The 13,022-nt window shown below is 54.2% G+C and overlaps 1 protein-coding gene across 1 annotated transcript in view; it reads left to right on the top strand.

Annotated features, from left to right (window-relative positions):
• The window catches only part of RFXAP (regulatory factor X associated protein), a 98,205-nt gene that overhangs the window by 1,822 nt on the left and 83,361 nt on the right, over window positions 1-13,022 (top strand). The gene's annotated exons all lie outside the window — the stretch shown is intronic.

Here is a 13,022-nt window from a genome sequence, read left to right as displayed (position 1 = left end):
GCCTCACACTGCAGCACGCCTCACACTGCTGCACGCCTCACACTGCTGCACGCCGCACACCGCTGCACGCCTCACACCGCTGCACGCCTCACACCGCTGCATGCCACACACTGCTGCACGCCTCACACTGCTGCACGCCGCACACTGCTGCACGCCTCACACTGCTACACGAAACACTGCTGCACGCCTCACACTGCTGCACTCCACACACTGCTGCACGCCACACACTGCTGCACGCCTCACTGCTGCACGCCTCACACTGCTGCACGCCGCACACTGCTGCACGCCTCACACTGCTACACGAAACACTGCTGCATGCCACATACTGCTGCAGGACACACACTGCTGCAGGCCACACACTGCTGTACGCCACACACTGCTGCACGCCTCACACTACCGCTGCACGCCACACACTGCTGCACGCCACACACTGCTGCACGCCTCACACTGCTGCACGCCTCACACTGCTGCACGCCGCACACTGCTGCACGCCTCACACTGCTACACGAAACACTGCTGCACGCCTCACACTGCTGCACGCCACACACTGCTGCACGCCGCACACTGCTGCATGAAACACTGCTGCACGCCTCACACTGCTGCACGCCTCACACTGCTGCACGCCGCACACTGCTGCACGAAACACTGCTGCACGCCTCACACTGCTGCACGCCTCACACTGCTGCACGCCACACACTGCTGCACGCCTCACACTGCTGCACGCCACACACTGCTGCACGCCACACACTGCTGCATGCCTCACATTGCTGCACGCCTCACACTGCTGCACGCCTCACACTAACGCACGCCACACATTGCTGCGCACACTGCTGCATTACCCACTGCTGCATTACCCACTGCTGCACGCCGCACACTGCTGCACGCCTCACACTGCTACATGAAACTGCTGCACGCCTGACACTGCTGCACGCCTGACACTGCTGCACGCCTGACACTGCTGCACGCCGGACACTGCTGCACGCCTCACACACTGCTGCACGCCTCACACTGCTGCACGCTTCACTGCTGCACGCCTCACACTGCTGCACGCCTCACACTGCTGCACGCCTCACACTGCTGCACGCCTCACACTGCTGCACGCCACTCACTGCTGCACGCCACTCACTGCTGCACGCCTCACACTGCTGCACGCCACACACTGCTGCACGCCTCACACTGCTGCACGCCACACACTGCTGCACGCCACACACTGCTGCATGCCTCACATTGCTGCACGCCTCACACTGCTGCACGCCTCACACTAACGCACGCCACACATTGCTGCGCACACTGCTGCATTACCCACTGCTGCATTACCCACTGCTGCACGCCGCACACTGCTGCACGCCTCACACTGCTACATGAAACTGCTGCACGCCTGACACTGCTGCACGCCGGACACTGCTGCACGCCTCACACTGCTGCACGCTTCACTGCTGCACGCCTCACACTGCTGCACGCCTCACACTGCTGCACGCCTCACACTGCTGCACGCCACTCACTGCTGCACGCCACTCACTGCTGCACGCCTCACACTGCTGCACGCCTCACACTGCTGCACGCCTCACACTGCTGCACTGCACGCCTCACACTACTGCACGCCTCACACTGCAGCACGCCTCACACTGCAGCACGCCTCACACTGCAGCACGCCTCACACTGCAGCACGCCTCACACTGCAGCACGCGTCACACTGCAGCACGCCTCACACTGCTGCACGCCTCGCACTGCTGCACACCTCGCACTGCTGCACGCCGCACACTGCTGCACGCCTCACACTGCTGCACGCCACACACTGCTGCACGCCTCACACTGCTGAACGCCCCACACTGCAGCACGCCTCACACTGCAGCACGCCTCACACTGCAGCACGCCTCACACTGCAGCACGCCTCACACTGCAGCACGCCTCACACTGCTGCACGCCTCGCACTGCTGCACACCTCGCACTGCTGCACGCCTCACACTGCTGCACGCCTCACACTGCTGCACGCCACACACTGCTGCACGCCTCACACTGCAGCACGCCTCACACTGCAGCACGCCTCACACTGCTGCACGCCTCACACTGCTGCACGCCTCACACTGCTGCACGCCGCACACCGCTGCACGCCTCACACCGCTGCACGCCTCACACCGCTGCACGCCTCACACCGCTGCATGCCACACACTGCTGCACGCCTCACACTGCTGCACGCCGCACACTGCTGCACGCCTCACACTGCTACACGAAACACTGCTGCACGCCTCACACTGCTGCACTCCACACACTGCTGCACGCCACACACTGCTGCACGCCTCACTGCTGCACGCCTCACACTGCTGCACGCCGCACACTGCTGCACGCCTCACACTGCTACACGAAACACTGCTGCATGCCACACACTGCTGCAGGACACACACTGCTGCAGGCCACACACTGCTGTACGCCACACACTGCTGCACGCCTCACACTACCGCTGCACGCCACACACTGCTGCACGCCACACACTGCTGCACGCCTCACACTGCTGCACGCCTCACACTGCTGCACGCCGCACACTGCTGCACGCCTCACACTGCTACACGAAACACTGCTGCACGCCTCACACTGCTGCACGCCACACACTGCTGCACGCCGCACACTGCTGCACGCCACTCACTGCTGCACGCCTCACACTGCTGCACGCCTCACACTGCTGCACGCCTCACACTGCTGCACTGCACGCCTCACACTACTGCACGCCTCACACTGCTGCACGCCTCACTGCTGCACGCCTCACACTGCTGCACGCCGCACACTGCTGCACGCCTCACACTGCTGCACGCCTCACACTGCTGCACGCCTCACACTGCTGCACGCCACTCACTGCTGCACGCCACTCACTGCTGCACGCCTCACACTGCTGCACGCCTCACACTGCTGCACGCCTCACACTGCTGCACTGCACGCCTCACACTACTGCACGCCTCACACTGCAGCACGCCTCACACTGCAGCACGCCTCACACTGCAGCACGCCTCACACTGCAGCACGCGTCACACTGCAGCACGCCTCACACTGCTGCACGCCTCGCACTGCTGCACACCTCGCACTGCTGCACGCCGCACACTGCTGCACGCCTCACACTGCTGCACGCCACACACTGCTGCACGCCTCACACTGCTGAACGCCCCACACTGCAGCACGCCTCACACTGCAGCACGCCTCACACTGCAGCACGCCTCACACTGCAGCACGCCTCACACTGCAGCACGCGTCACACTGCAGCACGCCTCACACTGCTGCACGCCTCGCACTGCTGCACACCTCGCACTGCTGCACGCCGCACACTGCTGCACGCCTCACACTGCTGCACGCCACACACTGCTGCACGCCTCACACTGCTGAACGCCCCACACTGCAGCACGCCTCACACTGCAGCACGCCTCACACTGCAGCACGCCTCACACTGCAGCACGCCTCACACTGCAGCACGCCTCACACTGCTGCACGCCTCGCACTGCTGCACACCTCGCACTGCTGCACGCCTCACACTGCTGCACGCCTCACACTGCTGCACGCCACACACTGCTGAACGCCCCACACTGCAGCACGCCTCACACTGCAGCACGCCTCACACTGCAGCACGCCTCACACTGCAGCACGCCTCACACTGCAGCACGCCGCACACCGCTGCACGCCGCACACCGCTGCACGCCTCACACCGCTGCACGCCTCACACCGCTGCATGCCACACACTGCTGCACGCCTCACACTGCTGCACGCCGCACACTGCTGCACGCCTCACACTGCTACACGAAACACTGCTGCACGCCTCACACTGCTGCACTCCACACACTGCTGCACGCCACACACTGCTGCACGCCTCACTGCTGCACGCCTCACACTGCTGCACGCCGCACACTGCTGCACGCCTCACACTGCTACACGAAACACTGCTGCATGCCACACACTGCTGCAGGACACACACTGCTGCAGGCCACACACTGCTGTACGCCACACACTGCTGCACGCCTCACACTACCGCTGCACGCCACACACTGCTGCACGCCACACACTGCTGCACGCCTCACACTGCTGCACGCCTCACACTGCTGCACGCCGCACACTGCTGCACGCCTCACACTGCTACACGAAACACTGCTGCACGCCTCACACTGCTGCACGCCACACACTGCTGCACGCCGCACACTGCTGCATGAAACACTGCTGCACGCCTCACACTGCTGCACGCCTCACACTGCTGCACGCCGCACACTGCTGCACGAAACACTGCTGCACGCCTCACACTGCTGCACGCCTCACACTGCTGCACGCCACACACTGCTGCACGCCTCACACTGCTGCACGCCACACACTGCTGCACGCCACACACTGCTGCATGCCTCACATTGCTGCACGCCTCACACTGCTGCACGCCTCACACTAACGCACGCCACACATTGCTGCGCACACTGCTGCATTACCCACTGCTGCATTACCCACTGCTGCACGCCGCACACTGCTGCACGCCTCACACTGCTACATGAAACTGCTGCACGCCTGACACTGCTGCACGCCTGACACTGCTGCACGCCGGACACTGCTGCACGCCTCACACTGCTGCACGCTTCACTGCTGCACGCCTCACACTGCTGCACGCCTCACACTGCTGCACGCCTCACACTGCTGCACGCCACTCACTGCTGCACGCCACTCACTGCTGCACGCCTCACACTGCTGCACGCCTCACACTGCTGCACGCCTCACACTGCTGCACTGCACGCCTCACACTGCTGCACGCCTCACACTACTGCACGCCTCACACTGCAGCACGCCTCACACTGCAGCACGCCTCACACTGCAGCACGCCTCACACTGCAGCACGCCTCACACTGCAGCACGCCTCACTGCTGCACGCCTCGCACTGCTGCACACCTCGCACTGCTGCACGCCGCACACTGCTGCACGCCTCACACTGCTACACGAAACACTGCTGCACACCTCACACTGCTGCACGCCTCACGTTGCACGCCACACACCGCTGCACGCCACACACCGCTGCACGCCACACACTGCTGCACGCCTCACACTGCTGCACGCCTCACACTGCTGCACGCCTCACACTGCTGCATGCCTCACACTGCTGCACGCCGCACGCTGCTGCACGCCTCACACTGCTACACGAAACACTGCTGCACGCCACACTGCTGCACGCCTCACACTGCTGCACGCCTCACACTGCTGCACGCCTCACTGCTGCACGCCGCACACTGCTGCACGCCTCACACTGCTACACGAAACACTGCTGCACGCCTCACACTGCTGCACACCACACACTGCTGCACGCCACACACTGCTGCACGCCTCACACTGCTGCACGCCTCACACTGCTGCACGCCTCACACTGCTGCACGCCGCACACTGCTGCACGCCTCACACTGCTGCACGCCTCACACTGCTGCACGCCTCACACTGCTGCACGCCGCACACTGCTGCACGCCTCACACTGCTGCACGCCACACACTGCTGCACGCCACACACTGCTGCACGCCGCACACTGCTGCACGCCTCACACTGCTGCACGCCGCACACTGCTGCACGCCACACACTGCTGCACGCCGCACACTGCTGCACGCCGCACACTGCTGCACGCCGCACACTGCTACACGAAACACTGCTGCACATCACACACTGCTGCACGCCACACACTGCTGCACGCCACACACTGCTGCACGCCTCACACTGCTGCACGCCTCACACTGCTGCACGCCGCACACTGCTGCATGCCTCACACTGCTGCACGCCACACACTGCTGCACGCCACACACTGCTGCACGCCTCACACTACTGCACGCCGCACACTGCTGCACGCCGCACACTGCTGCATGCCACACACTGCTGCACGCCGCACACTGCTGCACGCCGCACAATGCTACACGAAACGCACACACTGCTGCACGGCACACACTGCTGCACGCCGCACACTGCTGCACGCCACACACTGCTGCACACTGCTGCATTACTCACTGCTGCATGCAGCACACTGCTGCACGCCGCACACTGCTGCACGCCGCTGCACGCCACACAGTGCTGCATGCCTCAGTGCTACACGAAACACTGCTGCACGCCTCACACTGCTGCACGCCTCACACTGCTGCACGCCTCACACTGCTGCACGCCTCACATTGCTGCACGCCGCACACTGCTGCACGCCGCACACTGCTGCACTCCACACACTGCTTTTATGCGAGTTTATGCTACTGACATTGTAAATGACAATGCCTTTTATTTGTTTTAAAACCAAAACCTAAATAAAAGGTATTGTAATTTTACAATGCCAATAGCTCAAACTCTTATAAATGCGAGACCTATTGCATTGCAAATGCTTGTTTTAATTTATAATTTTGTTTTTCCAAAAACTTCGTTAATCACAATTTGAGACAATTCATTAACTCAATAACGTTTCAGAACACAGGGACACAACACTTACAATATGTACAATAATGAACAAATCACACAGACAACAATAAGACATCATAATTAAAAACAAATTATTGTTTGGTTCTGTGCAATTAAAGATTTTGGATACACAAATAGCCCCCGATATCTACAATTCAAAGAAATATTTCATTTGTTTTTTACAAGGGCAGAAACCAAACAGTGACCCTACTGAGCTCAAACAACAACAGTCATAAGTCTCCAAATCAATTACAGATTAAGCTACAGTGGCATTGCATGTGTAGAACACTTGTTTGGTCATAAGAAAAAACAGTTGAGGCGTTTAGAACCCTTCCAAACGTCTTTTAGGGTTCTCTTTTTACCCACGAATAATAAGTCCACTTCCTGTGCAACTTTTAATTTACTGCAATATCCACCATGGATGATCGTGGTTGAATATCTGCCATTTTTTCGTGTTGTTTAGCTCATCTTCGTTCTGGTTTTTTTTCTTCTGTCAAATCCACAAGGCGTCTTCGCACTGTCCCTGTTAGGTCTCCAAATCAAATCTGTGTTGCTTTGGCATTTCCATTTCTGCACTCGCCCCCAAATATCCCATGAAAAAGCAAAAATCATTCTTTCCCACACCCCTCGGGTGTTCCCCCATCCAAGCCTATCAGCTTGTGGTGTATATTGTGTTTTTATTTTATACAGGGTGCATAAGACACACCACAATGAAAGCATTTTGTACTATTTACAGAAAATAATGTTATTTCTTGTATTACCAAACAACCACATTTTAGTGACTATGCATATCTGTCAAACGTCCTGGCTCTAATGTGACCCCTTCTTTTATTCCTAACTTTTTTCTCATCACTTTCCCAGCAAAATTTGTACACCCATACCTGTATGGAAATACAGAAACTACAAGTCTTTAAGTAAGTTTCTGTTAGGGTAAAACAGCACTGTGTTCAGCTGGCACAGATTGAAAGTGACATGTGGCAAGTGAATTGTGAATATGCTGTACATATTTTGAATAAGGTGTTTTCCCCTACACTGTTCAAAGGAATAACCGTATAGGGATTTCACCCTGTTTGTCTTGAAATGTAAGTTTCAGATGATTTTTTTAACTTGCGCATACTGATGTTTACCAGAAACATTTAAAAAGCTATATGTAGTGCATTGTATGCAGTCAGTGTGCATCTCTACTAAATGCCACTCATACTTGTTGTTTATTAAGTCCTGATTAATTTTAGATCGATTGACGCAATGGTTCTAGAATCCCATGCAGGATGTTTTTGATTTTTAAAGACCGATGCTGTAGCATTCTCGATGTTTGTAGTTGCATACTTTTGGTTATTTAGCTTTGTAATATGGCATTAACCTTGAAACAAAATGGAAAGAATTAAGCATCCCTGAAAGTATGACTTTTTCAAAGAATGCACCTAAATACATCTACGAAGGTTTGATGCGGATAGCACAGCTTACAGGTGCTGAGTTTAACTTGCATAATGACTGTCACTTCATAAATGATCCGCACGTGTTTCTATGACTGCTTGCAGCCAGCAACAGTGGGTGCTTCCCCCAAGTCTGGTTAGAGCATTTGTTTTCCAACTCAATGACGCATGTAGTGGGAATTATATGAGGAGATAGTGCCAATGGAATGAGCTAGGGCTAACGGCTAGAAATAAGGCCCACAGGAGGTAAAGGAGGGAACGACTAATGCAAAGTGAACTTAATACGAGCTACAATGGTGGCACAATGATTTACATATGTGTTAAAAACATAATTATTGAGGATTGGCGAAACGATGTAACTGCCTATCAATATATCCTAAGTCTTTTTGTGTACTGTCAAAATGATAAAGTTATAACAGGCATTGGCGTAGCCAATAGGTCTCGCCTTTGGGACCTTATAAGTGTTTAGCCATGCAACAGTTAAGGTTGTTGCAGTAAGGATATTGTGCTGCATAACTAAATACTTATAAGGTCCCAAAGGTGAGACCTATTGGCTATGCCAATGCTTGTTACCTCTTGGAATGCAGGCAGAAATCCAACAACATGGTCTCCGGGGATCACTTCAGCGAGCAGCAGCACAAGGGATATGATGGAATGCACGGCGCATGCCCGGAGTAGCCAGGCCCTGTCAAGCAACTAGACCAACCTCCTGCTGAAAGAATCCCTAAAAAAAAAACTGCAATGCGAGGCTGCCAGAGTACAGAAGGAAATGTTTACACCATGATTATAAAAGGCAGTCAAGCATGTTCATGCACTGCACGCTGCAGAGTAACCATATTAATATGACGCCTTTTAAGGAAAACTCTCAAATATAATTCCCTGAACATCCTTAGAAGAAGCTGCGAGGTTGTTCATCCGCTGTAGGGGTCAGGAGGAGGAGGAGGGAGCAGGAGGGAAGATGCAATTGAATACGGCGCCAAAGCTGAGCACAAGCAGGAACTAAATAGAAACAAGTGTGTGGGCTCCATTAAAGAATGGGGCACTTTTAAACACGCCAAATTAATACGTTGACATGCACCGGTCTCGGGGAAGCCCACTGCACTACAAAAGGCATGCGGATGCCTGCTTTGGCCTCGGGTGCACAGGAGAATGCAAAAAGAACATGGGAGCCCGCAAGGAGGACTCTGTTTGTGCCCTGGGGGATGGTGGAATGCTCGCTCAATCAGAGCGTGAAACTAACCCAGGCAGAGTGCAAAGCAGTTGAGGCAGAAAATGGTGAGGTGGAGAGCATGCCAAATTAATATGTATAAGTCGACCTGTGCACCGGTCTCGAGGAAGCCCACTGCACTACAAAGGAACGCGGATGCCTGCTTTGGCCTCGGGTGCACAGGAGAATGCACAAAGAACATAGGAGCCCGCAAGGAGGTCCCTGCTTGTGCCCTGGGGGAATGGTGGAATGGTCGCTCAGTCAGAGCGTGAAACTAACTCAGGCAGTGTGCGAAGCAGTTGAGGCATAAAATGGTGAGGTGGAGAGAGGGGGTTTTGAATCTGAGCAGGAGGAGGAGCGAGACAATGAAAAGTAATGTGAAGCCGAGAGCAAAAAAAGGCACACACGTAGCCACTGAAAACATGGTGAAACAAGCCTGGGAGTTGTGTGTGTGTGTGTGTGTGTGTGTGTGTGCGTGGCGGCAAAAGTGAAAGCAGCTGCAGCGTCCCGCAAGTGTAAGGGTGCCCGTGACCGATGCGCTTAATGAGCCATGACGAGAGAGGAAAGCCAGATGGCGCCTGTGCGCATAACCGCACGCTTTAGGCCACACAAAAAGCATGTGGTCGGATTTTTGAAACCCACTTACTAAAAGTCTCGCCAGAGCAGCACATGTGCTTGCTCAGGCGAGACCTAAAAAAATGACACATGTAGTGCAGGACAATGGACCTGCACACACTTTAAACAAGCTTCGGCCTAGCCAATAGGTATTGCTTTTCGGACCTTATAAGAGATTATTAAAGAGAATTCCTTGCTCGTACTTAAGAGGCATTGTTTAACATTAACATATGCCCTCACCCAGCACTGTCCAAGCTATGACGGCCTCTGCACACTGTTTGTAACGGTCAGTATTGAAGAGATACGAGGACAGGTAGTGTGGAAGGGTAAAGGCCATGGGTGGATGGACAATGCATATGGGAGGGTAGCTGTGTATCCGGGATGACTTAGCATCATATAGGTGGACGAATGGGAGGATGTTGGACGATAGGTGAGTAGATGAATGGATGGGTGCTGTGAATGAATGAATAGATATTAGCAAACAGTTAAATATAATTTTAATGTCCTTGCTAAGTTGTTTTACTTGGTACAATACAGGCATTTCTTTTAAATAATGGTATATATCAAAGTTAAAAAAAGGTTAATACTCTACCACATATATCTCTCTCTATCTCTCCAAGTGGTTATGAGCACACAGGCCACCTTGAGAGCCAGCACAAAGGTCGGTGAAGAGTAGGATACAACATTAATGCGTATCACACGTGGTACCAGTCTCAGGCATCGCATCATCTCCTGTCTGTCTCAAGCAAATGTAACCTACAACTATACCCCAAGAAGAGGCTAATGCAACACTAAATGGACATTTAGTGTGGAGTGAAATGCCACACTTCTATCCATTCTGGGCACCGTAAATAACAGATATTGCTACTACCTAATGTGCTGTACTTTCAGATGAAATATAACATTTAATGCAGGTTTCTTGTACATTATCTCTAAAACGAATCTATCAAACGCCAAAAGGTAACTATGCTATCAACAGGTACAGCTAAAACTTGACTCCAGCATTGCATGACTGCAGGTGACAAATGCCCCCATCAGATATTTACCTCAGACATTCACTAAAAGTACACACAAATGCCCCGACGTTCACAATTCATTTGTAACAGTAAAACATATGAATAACTGCTTTCGTGACTCGTAAGGAATCTTAAGCACTATACAAACACAATATTGAACTCACGCACATGGCCTAAGGATCTTCATTTGCTTGAACCCAACAGAAATACACAACACAATTTGTCTCTTAACCCAGGAGCTGTGCCTCACAGCGAGTGAATTACAGCAAAACGAGGTGTAGACTAACGCCTCATGCAAGGGGAACCTTCACAACTTTAGTTAGGCTTGTGGTCTACTTTGCTTCCCATGCTCTTCTACTAGATGGTCACATGGCATCAATGCACCGTAAAGCGCCTCGGTTTACTTTTAAAATGTAAGCACCTTCTCTTTGTTAGCATAACAAGCACCTCTCACTGCTATACTGCTGTATAATGCTTCACAGGCCTCTATCCAGCACAGAAGTTCCCTTGATTCAGGTCAGAGAGTTGGACAAAGGTTACGTCCTTGACAAACTGGCTAACAGTCTGTGGAAGGCACAAGGAGAAAGTTACATAGGTTCTATTGAGTAGCTGGCACATGGTATCTGAGTATACCCCTTCAGCAGGTCCTGCCTGCCCAGAGGCAGTGCTCGCGGCATACGCCAATTGCTAGTACACTGGAGGCAATTGATTGGGCAGTGTGTGGCACACAAAGGTGCGCACATGGGCAAATCAGTGCCTGGCCCATAGGAGCAGGACCTACTATGAGGTAGTAAAGCATTGTGCTAAAAGTGGACCTCTCGCTGTGAACCATCTGGAAGCTGGTGAAGACCTCCCCAGACACCATGCTCCGGGCACATACACATCAGTGTACACAAAGGCAGTGCTCACGACCCACGGAACGTGCAAACAGCTATACCCCACTGTTAGAAATGGGGGTCTCTAGTTGGCAAGGGTTTGCACCTTTGTCTAAGTAGGAACCCTTCTTCCTAGTCAGGATAAGGGAGTTACACTCCTAAAAATAACCCCTGCTCACCCCCTTGGTAGCTTGGCTCGAGCAGTCAGGCTTATCTTAGAGGCAGTGTGTAAAGCATTTGCACATAACCAACAGTAATACAATGTAAGCACTACAAAAGGACACCACACCAGTTTAGAAAAATATCCAATATTTTTATATACTTAAGACAAGACCAAATACGATAAAAATCCACAATACAGTACTTAAAAATCGGCAGTTATCAAAGTATCCTTGAAAAACAGTTCCTTGATGTCGATAGCTCCGTCCGGGGCTATCACGGCGTCGTGAACAACCAAATCCAAACAGTTCTGGCTGACAGCGGCGTCGCGGGTCAGCTACGGTGTTGGAAAGACCCGCAAACAGTACCTTTCAGTAATGCAGGTCGTCGATGACCTCTCGATGTCCCACGCATTGCAGGTCTATCTCCTCTCTGATGGAATCAGGAGCGCTGGCGTTGGCAGGCGTCGGGTGCTGCGGTGCAGAGTGCGGCGCCCTCAGGTCGTGGTGCAAGCAGCGGCTCGGTGGCGGCGTCAGATGCCGTCATCGGTGAGACCAGGGTCATGGTGTGAGATGAAGGCGGTGCTCGTCACGGTGCTGGCAGGTCACGGTGCAGCAGCAGCGTCGTCGTTGCTGAAGCGCTGTTGTCAGCTGACGAACTGGTGTCGATGGCACCGGCATCGGTAGGCCAAGGCTGCGGTGCGGGATGAGGGCGGTCCGTCGTGTAACTTTGAGTGGTGCCCTCGAACCACGGTGCAAGCAGCGGCATCGAGTCTGGCGTGGAGCGGCATCGTCGGGGATACCAAGGCGTTGCCATGAAGCGAGGCGGTGCCCACAGGTTGCAGTGGCGGCGTCAGCGGGCGTTGTCGGTGAGACCAGGATTGCGTTGCGGCGGTGTTGTCTGCGATGCCAAAGCTTCAGTGTGAAGCGAGGCAGTGCGGAGTGCGGTGCCCACAGGTCGTTGTGCAAGCAGCGGCTCGGTGGCGGCATCGACAGGAGTCGTCAGTGAGACCAAGGTTGCAGTGCGGCGGTACCCTCTGCGGTGCCTTCAAGACCTAGTCGGCAGCGGCGTCCTAGATGGCGTCGGGCTTGAAGTCTTTGCTGTTCCTGAGACTTCGTGAACAGGGGACAAGCTCTACCTCAAGCCCTTGGAGATACTCAGCACAAGTAGAGAAAGTTCAGTCCAGTTCTTTCACTGCCCAAGGCAGAAGCAGCAGCTGCAGGCCAACCCAACAAAGCAATAACACAGCAAAGGGGCAGTACTCCTCCTGGCAGCTCTTCTTCTCGGCAGGTTC

This window comes from Triturus cristatus, chromosome 8, assembly GCF_964204655.1.
Source record: "Triturus cristatus chromosome 8, aTriCri1.1, whole genome shotgun sequence".
Lineage (NCBI taxonomy): Eukaryota > Metazoa > Chordata > Amphibia > Caudata > Salamandridae > Triturus > Triturus cristatus.
This window is presented reverse-complemented; position numbering and strand designations above follow the sequence as displayed.